The sequence below is a fragment of the Haemaphysalis longicornis genome, unplaced genomic scaffold (genome assembly GCF_048455015.1).
Source record: "Haemaphysalis longicornis isolate Haplotype H1 unplaced genomic scaffold, Haemaphysalis longicornis Haplotype H1 scaffold_12, whole genome shotgun sequence".
Lineage (NCBI taxonomy): Eukaryota > Metazoa > Arthropoda > Arachnida > Ixodida > Ixodidae > Haemaphysalis > Haemaphysalis longicornis.
The window spans coordinates 88,199,502-88,208,119 of record NW_027526225.1 but is presented as its reverse complement, the minus strand read 5'-3'; the positions used below and the strand labels follow the sequence as shown (position 1 = coordinate 88,208,119).

The window sequence follows — 8,618 nt, the reverse complement described above, 5'->3', positions numbered from 1 at the left end:
CTCCCGCCAAATAGTGCATTTTCGCGATGCCGGCCATGAAGTCATGAGGGCAGGTATTCAAACGAACTTCCAGAGCGTCATCAGGCTCTGCAGCCTTGCTACCTTCAGTACTCCCAGATGTTACTACCATACTCATCCACGAAGCATTGTTCGTCGTTGTTTTGTTTTTGTCCGTATTTTCACCTGGCTTGTTACGGTAGAAAGTAATCGTTTCGCAAAACATAGGGTATGATGGACAAACGCCAATCGGCCAGAGTCGTGTACGACAACTTCAAACCGGCGGACTGATGTGCAGCTAAAACAAGCGTAGTGCATCCAGAACCAACAGCTGTACGCATCGGTACTTCTATATTTACGTGTATTTTCATAACTTTAATTGTTTACCCCTCCCCCCCCCCCCCCCCGCGCCCTCCATTTTTACGGCTGTAAAATTACTACATTTTACATTTAAGCGCGTCGGCTTCAGCCAATCGCATAGCTGGGCATATAACATCATATATGTTCTAGTGCGGGAAATGAGATTGTGGGTCGCATGGCCATTTCCTTTTTTCCTAACTATATAGTTTATTTGAGCGAATTGTGCGTTAAAAGTGGTGTGAGTATGATTCTAACGAGACAATCTTTCGAATTAAGCAAACTTGTGTTTTGTCTGCATGGCCCCTTTAAGCAGAAAATCGTGCGGTTATTTGACTGCCCCGAATTATGTTGCTTGTTCTTGCGTGTTCTGTTCCATATTTTCGTATTCGCCTTTCATCTGGTGTAACGAATAGTGGGTATAGCATGGATACTATTGTTCACCTGCCCCCTCCATACTTCTTATCAAGACACTGACTTTCGCGGAAGAATAGATGGTCGGGAAGAAAAAGAATTCTGCAATGGAGGCGAAAGTTAGAGAAGTGTGATGCTTGTATCTCCCTCCATTCATCCCGGGTTAGTATACGGTGGTGAGACGTTGTTGGCAAGGTCACCAGGTCCGCGCACGGCATCTAACTCTCCGGAATAATCAGCGACTGGACGCCGAACGCCCCCGCAAACGTTTCAGTCAGACTTGTACACTGTATAATCAAATTTAAAGGGACCCCGCAACACTTTCTCAACTTCTTTTTCTAAATATGAAGTGTTTTCAGAACGTGGTCAACCAACACATCAAGTATTTAGAATAGGACGTTGCAAAGTACCGAAGGAAAAAACTACCACTAAATGCCCATCAGAGAACTTAGAAACTTGCTCAAAAGATTTTCCTCTCTTTTGCGGTGTCCCAAGGACGCGGGATCGACTCCCGGCCGCGGCGGCCACTTTTCTAATGGAGGCGAAAAGCGAAAACAGCCGTGTGTTCGAGATTTCGACGCACGTTAAAGATCCCCAGGTGGTCAAAATCAATCCGGAGCCCTCCACTACGGCGCGCCTCATTGCCTGTCTAGTACATCGCGTCACACCCCAAAATCAAAATCTTTCCCGGTCTAGGCGTTCTTCGGTCGCTCGAGTTACGTCCTTACAGCGATCTAGCAGCTACTGCCCGGATTTATTTCAGTTGGAGCCGAACGTACGCATTCAATAGCCAATTTAAAAAAAAAATAGCAGTGGCTTAGCTCGGCTATGCCAGGATATACGTAGCCTGAGCTAAGGTTCAGCGGGTTATCCTTAGGTTTCCTGGTTGTCTAGGATTAGATAATTATCATGCTTACTGCTGCTAAAACGATTTCCAATCCAATCCAATCCAGTCGCGGCGGCGGCTCCCGTGCGCCAGCTGTGCGCCGTGAGACGTCACTGCTCCTCGCGCATGCGCAGCACGGCTCTCCAGGACCCACACGAAACTGCTCAACCTCGGCCAGTGTAGCTCACGCTACAAAAATTCCACAAAAGCAAAGGTGAAACGGAAGACATATCCGCTGCGACGAGCAAATCACGCAGTGCCGCTCCGTGCTGGCAAAAACGAAAGCTTACACAATGCTTCCAGACGCGAAGCAAAGAGTGAAAGCATTTATCGGAAGTGTTGTAGAGCCCCTTTACCGTGTTTCGAAGATTAGTACGACACTTAATAGAGAGTTATAGCAGATCGGAAAAACGGTTCCGGTACGGTAACGTCTACCGTCTGGACGCCACCGCGCATGCGCAGAACCCTACCGTATACCGGAGCGACTTGGCCGGACGGTACCGAGACGCACCCTGTCCGTCGTTCGAAAGCGGGCGGCCGCTTTGAAGAGTTTGCGAGACGTACGATTAGCTCACGCCTAGTCCAACGGATTGTAAATATGAGATCGTTTAAGAAAAATGAGGTTGCAACAAGTGAAATCCGCGCGATTCTGACAGCTCAAGCACCAAGCGAAACACGGCCCCGGCCCAACTGCCGTGGCTTGTCTTGTGTCCTCGAGCGACGCATGTACGATAGCTTCTTTAGTATTAACTAATATTAACTAGTATTAACAGCAACATGGGGCCCGTCTACAAATCGGCGAGTGAGGAACAGGCGGCATCAGTGCGAGGGACTCTCAAATACAACGAATGTTGTATTTGAGAGTCCCTCGCACTGATACAGCCAGCCGTATGTACTGAGAGCCCCATAGAGTTAATACTACTGACTGAGAGCCCAGCTTTACCTGCTGGCGCCATCTATTGAAATGGCGTAGGGGTAAAATGGCCGCTTCATGTTCACGCAGTCGCAGTTCAAATCTCCGTAGGGGCGTTGGATGTTTTTTTTTTTTTTTCCATTACTGTCTTTAGCGCTTTTGAGAACTGAAAACTAATATTTCAGCACAGGAAACGCCACAGACTCATGAAAAATTGCTAAACGACGTACAACACAAGTCGCTCCCAGTCACGGTAGCATGGCCGGTAGTTACGGTCTGCTATAACTCTTATAGCGAGACTTCCCGGTACGGTCCGGTAACGGGTACCGTGTACCGTACCGGAACCGTTTTTCTGATCTGCTATAACTCTCTAATATGAAGCAACGGTCACCAGCACCGGCCTTTCGTACAAACGCAGCACATCTCTTCCCCCTACCCGCCACCCCCGGATCCGCATTCGTCTTCACTTCCTCTGGTAAAGCAGAAAAAAGCACAAATTTCCACGTCTTTCCTCTACCTTTTCAAATGCCACTCATCCCGCCGAACGTCGTGCGCGTGTATCTTTTTGTTACGTGACGCACTCCCCCGCGTGAACGTGCTTACTTTTCACTTTCGTATAGCAGAAACGTCTTCGCGTCTATATATATACGTGTATTATCCAGCCACATCCCTCGGATGCTGAAAGTGCTTCGTTTCTTCCCCCGGTAACAAAGGGCGACACGATGGCGCGAGGCTAAAAAAGAAAGGCAAGGCGTGCAACAAGGAAGGATTACTTTCTCTGGAATTTCGGCGAAGACGGGAGTAAAAGCCGCATCCCCTCACGCTCCGTTCAGGCCGTGTGCTGATCCGGATATATACGAGAGCACGCAGTTGCTAGAAATTCGAGTGAGAACCCGTGCGGTGTAAAGTGCCTGTGTATATATATGTATGCCGTATAAATGCAAATACGATAATGCTTGTTTTCTTATTCAAAGGTCACAACTATGACTTGCTCCGGCGAGGTTTAGTTCTCATCATTGTTTGCAAGTAGAGTGAACAAGCATTACAACACACGCAGGGTGATGATGATGATGATGATGATGATGATGATGATGATGATGGTAATTATGACCCGTGAAAGTACGAAAAATGTACAATAGAAGGCCGTTCACCTCGGCCCGGTTCAGGTATCGGTATGTCCGTTGTGGAGGGCGGGTTGTTCGAATAGTGCTTTGTAGTAACGCAGTGTGTAGGCCGTCCGACGGCATCCCAGCTCAGCGCTACAGCCGTGGCTAGAGCGCCGTCCGATGAATTTCGAATAATACTGGGCTGAAACAGGGCTCAGCGTCTGCCGTTGTGGTGTAGAGGCTCGTCTTCGTTACGTTAGGTGAGGTTACGTTAGAGGAGGGCGAAGTAGTGTCACACAGCATTTTTGTAGCGTGAGCTACACTGGCCGAGGTTGAGCAGTTTCGCGTGGGTCCTGGAGAGCCATGCTGCGCATGCGCGAGGAGCAGTGACGTCACACGGCGCACAGAACGTTGCTCGCTGCCCGGCGTCTCTCTCACACACCCCACGCGCCCAGCGTCGACGTCTTCGCCGACCTCCGTTCCGCACGTGGCGGCCCGGTCCACTTGATGATCATGCGAGGGGTGGCCGGGTGGGAAACCAATGGCTCGTGCGTCGCAGCAACACCGGCGTGCGCCTGTGGAACCAACTTATCTCTGGGGCGATTGGTGACGCTGTGCCGGAGCCGCTTTATAAATATTCATGTGTAACATAACGCGTATACCGTGAGTGTGTCATTGAAGCAGCAGTAAGCATGATAATAAGGATAATCCTAGACAACCAGGAAAGCTAAGAATAACCAGCTGAACCTTAGCCCACGCTACGTATATCCTGGCATAGCCGAGCTAAGCCACTGCTAATTTTAAATGCGAATGCATTTATTAGTCGGGGGTTGTCTTGCGTCCATCGAGCGGCGTGCGCCTGCATTCCTCCAGCGCGAGCGCACGTGAGCGCGCGCCTCGTAGTTCTGCCTTCGTCGTCGTCGTCGTAAATGCAAATGCATTTCTTAGTCGGGGGTTGTCGTGCTCCGTCGGCGTGCGCCCACAGGAGTTATCTCTCCGCGCTCAATGCCGAACGCATGCGCTTGAAGCGAGCTGTACTAGTTTGCTCGAAGCGGCAAGGACGGCGAGTACTGCGGTGTTAGTCTCGTGTCTAACGTGTATGGGAACTTGATATCGCACGCCGTTGCCACGTCTCCCGTCCGAGACACGTCTCCGTACGAGGACTTGTACACCCTTGCCTACACCGGAGACGGAGTCTTTGTGGTGACCGTGTACCTCGCGCCCAACCTCGCTCGAGACGCCGTTGCCGCGCAGCTGGACGCGGCTATGGAAAGTGTGCGCGTGCGCTCCAAACCCTCTGACCCCATAGTCTTGGTTAGCGACTTCAACGTTGACGTGCGCAAGAAGAGTGGCGAGTGGCTGGTCGAGTACATGCAGACCAGGCACTCTATGCATTGTCTCTCTGCCGGCTTCGACACGTGCCCCACTACCATTCACGGGAGTTGCATTGATCTGGTCTTTACGCGAAACTGTGACGCGCGTATGCTTCTCAAAGACCCTTTGACCGTGTACTTTAGCGATCACAAGGCAGTGATTGTGGCCGTCAGGAACAAGGATAACACAAACAGGTGCTGATGAATAAATGATTACGTTCACACTCTCGTCATTAATTACGCCATTACTCGCAACACACTCATCGGTGCACCCAATGCGTTCGCATTTCTGCACGATTCCCTTCGGGGAGGTGCGGGGGAATTTTTTTAAGTGCGATGCACTTTATAAGCGACCCTGAATCCGCCGTCCGCATTGCTCCTCCTCCTCTCCCCTAGCAACGGCGCGAGGAGCGGAGAGGAGCGTCTGTAGCCGTGGTCTGTAGCAACGGCGCAGCGACGTCACACCCCACGTGACCCGCGCGCGCCCTCGGCGCGCGCCTCTCCCCTCGCCTGACAGCTCCCCCTCGCCGGTACTGCGCTTCTCAAGGCGATGGCAGAATTACTACGCCGTGTACTCTCGGCGCAATAAATGCATTCGCACTTCCTCACGATTCCCTTCGGGGAGGTGGGGGCATTTTTTCATCGAAATGTCGATGCACGTCGATTTACTGGAGTACTTACGGTACTGTTAGACGCCCCCTAGCCACAGCCTTATCGTAACCGACGTTCGGTTGCTACCGTAAGCGTTAGTTCGGTGTTCTGATTTTGGAATTGCATAGGGAAGGGGGGAGAGCGCGCACGCAGTCCCCCCACTACCAAAAATTGCATGCCCCATCTACCCCAGTTTGGGGAAGTGGCAGGGGTCAACACGAGCGGAGTGCAATGCACGTGCCTCGCCCTGGGAGCGCGCCCGTCCGGATCAGCGCAACTCCGACACCAGGTAAGTATGCCATAAATTGTGCGCCATTTTGGCGCCACCAGATGAAGCCCAGACTGGCACGCTGGTGGCTTCACTGACACTTATTGCATTTCGGGCATGTTTAAAACAACTTCTGGTACTTTCATTAAGTTTTTGTGATACTATATTTGGTGTTCCTAAAAGGTTTTAATCAAACATGGAAAATAAAAGCTACTAGAAGACTGAAAAGAAGCTTAGAGAGAAGCAGGTGGAACGACAATGTTGCCACGAGGAGGCGTTCCTGCGGCGGAAAGAAAGGAATGAACAACACGCAGCCGCTCCTCATTGGCCCGCCGGGAGAAGACCACGTGAACACGGAGTCTTACGCTACGAACACGCGCGCAGCCTGCCGTCGATCACGTGGACACCCGTTACGACGGACGCGATGAAACTAATCCACCAGAGCCAACAGAACCTGTGGCACGGGTTGTGGCCGAGCCGATATGCGGGTATACCAGAGCGACCGCAAGGCCATTCTCGTGGCCGTGCGGATGAAACTAAGGTGTTACAACGGGAATTTCTTTATGTCGACTGATGTTATCGTGTGTTTGGTTTAGCTTCGCTGGCCATCCCCTTCTGCGTAAAAAGATGGCTCCTTAGTATTTGATTCCTTTAGATGCGACGCATCTCTTTCACCCGCCTGTCCCTCCGGCGTAGTCCGGCGGCGTCCGCATCCCTCCTCCATTCTTCTCGCCGCGCCAGCTGCGCGCTAGCACCGCTCTCACCGCAGCGCCATCTGCGTGTTAGCGCTCGGCTGCGCTCGCTCCGTCGCCGTGCTAGCTGTGCGTGGGTGCGGGTTAACACATGCGCATGCGCTGCTCTGCGCTGCTCTCTCTCATTCCCCTCACCGTACATATAAACGCGGTAACTGCGGCGCTCCGCTAAGTCGTTTCGCTGGCTCTCCTCCGATGACATCCTCCGGTGACCGCCGATGATTTGAAATTGAGACTAAAAAATTTACACCATCTTCCCGCGAGGGGGACCATGGGGTAGATGCGACGCATCGGGGGTGAACATGCTGCGTAAATAGGATACACAACAACAGCAATCCACACGCTAACATAACGGAAACGCAACGGCAACCCCCGATGCGTCACATCTACCCCAAGGTTCCCCTCGCGGGAGATAGTGTAAATTTTTAACTCATGGAGGCTTCAACTGAGGTATACTTGTCAAACCCTATGACCACTCAATGAAGTAACATTGCTGCTAAACCTTCACCATGTGCGGCTAAACGTCGCTTACACAAGTTATTCTCGATTCAAGATGAAACAGGCCGCTTCCCCCTTCTGCACTCTTTCTGACGTGAGCGAGGGCTTGAACCACGTATTATGTGAGAACGTCCCTTTTAGTGTCGTTGGGTCTTCCGCTTTCTAGAGGACTAACTCTAAGTGACGTGCTAGGCCCTTGGTCGAACTCTAAACGAGCATCTAGAGCGACAAAAGCTCTATTGTCTTTTCTGCGAAGCACAGGACTTGATCAGACTTTTTAAACAGGACTCTCTTAATGAGCGCGTCATCTTCATCACAGTCATTATCATCACCTCTTCATCGATTTCATTTTTTTTATACATCTGGTGTAGCAAGCTAGGCGCCTTGGCCAGGCTAACCTCACCAGTATCATTAAAGGCTATTTTCTCTCTCTCTCTCTGAAGGACCATTTTTTCCCTTATCAATTGTACCTTCACTTCAAGCATTGCTCGACGTCACTATTATTAAAAATGCAAAAACCTAAGGATGTGAGTATTAAACTAACCAAAACTACAAGAGCCTACAACGTTAATTATGGTATACATTCGGAAGTTATAATACTTCCGGCTGGGACGCAATTCTGGAGTTGGTGAATTCCACACTAAGACGCGCCAACCTTTTCCCATCAATTAATGGCGGCCTAAATGCACCTTGGTATTGAAGGTCCAGTCGAAACTTCTGCGGTGCGCCACAGTTGAAAGTACTGTGAAATTTTTAATTTTGGGATCCTAAATTTTCACGGATATTTGATACCTAGTTCCCAGACTTGAAGAGCCATCCGTTACCATGAAACCATACTACTTTTGATGCCTTGATAAATGACATACGTTGATTAGCGGCCATTTTTCTTGAAAAGTGCCTCCTTCGACAGAACGTGGGTTCTGATATCTCTATTTAGAGATTTTTTTTTCTACCACTATAATCTCTAGTAAGGGGGGGGGGGGGTCTGAAGGAGGATAACCACCTCAGACTCTTCCACGCATTCCTCATGCGCCACATCATCTACGTGGCGGCAATGCACAAGCGGTACGCATCTGAAAAGAACAAGTTGGAAGCGCCAATCTGTAAAAGCATCTAGAAAGTATTAGGAGTTCCGGTAAATGCCAGCACAGAACGCCTTCTCCAGGTGGGTGTACATAACAGACGACGAAATAATTGAATCCCAGGAAACAGCTCAAGTATTACGCCTCTCCAGCACACCCGTGGAGAGGAAGATCCTCGCGGTTTTGGGAGTCGGCCCCACCGTAGTGGAGGAACGTAAATGTGCTATGTCGGATCACCTAAGGGACAACATCATGGTTGCTCCTTTCCCTAAAAACGTACGCCCGCAACACAATGCGGGTAGACGCAGAGCACGGGCTGTG

The 8,618-nt window shown here is 50.5% G+C and overlaps 1 non-coding gene across 1 annotated transcript; it reads right to left on the bottom strand.

The window, feature by feature from the left end:
- Window positions 1–5,829: 5,829 nt before the first annotated feature.
- Window positions 5,830–5,994, bottom strand: LOC144163442 (U1 spliceosomal RNA). The gene has a single exon (XR_013320941.1). It is a non-coding gene; the product is annotated as a U1 spliceosomal RNA (small nuclear RNA).
- Between the last annotated feature and the right edge of the window lie 2,624 nt (window positions 5,995–8,618).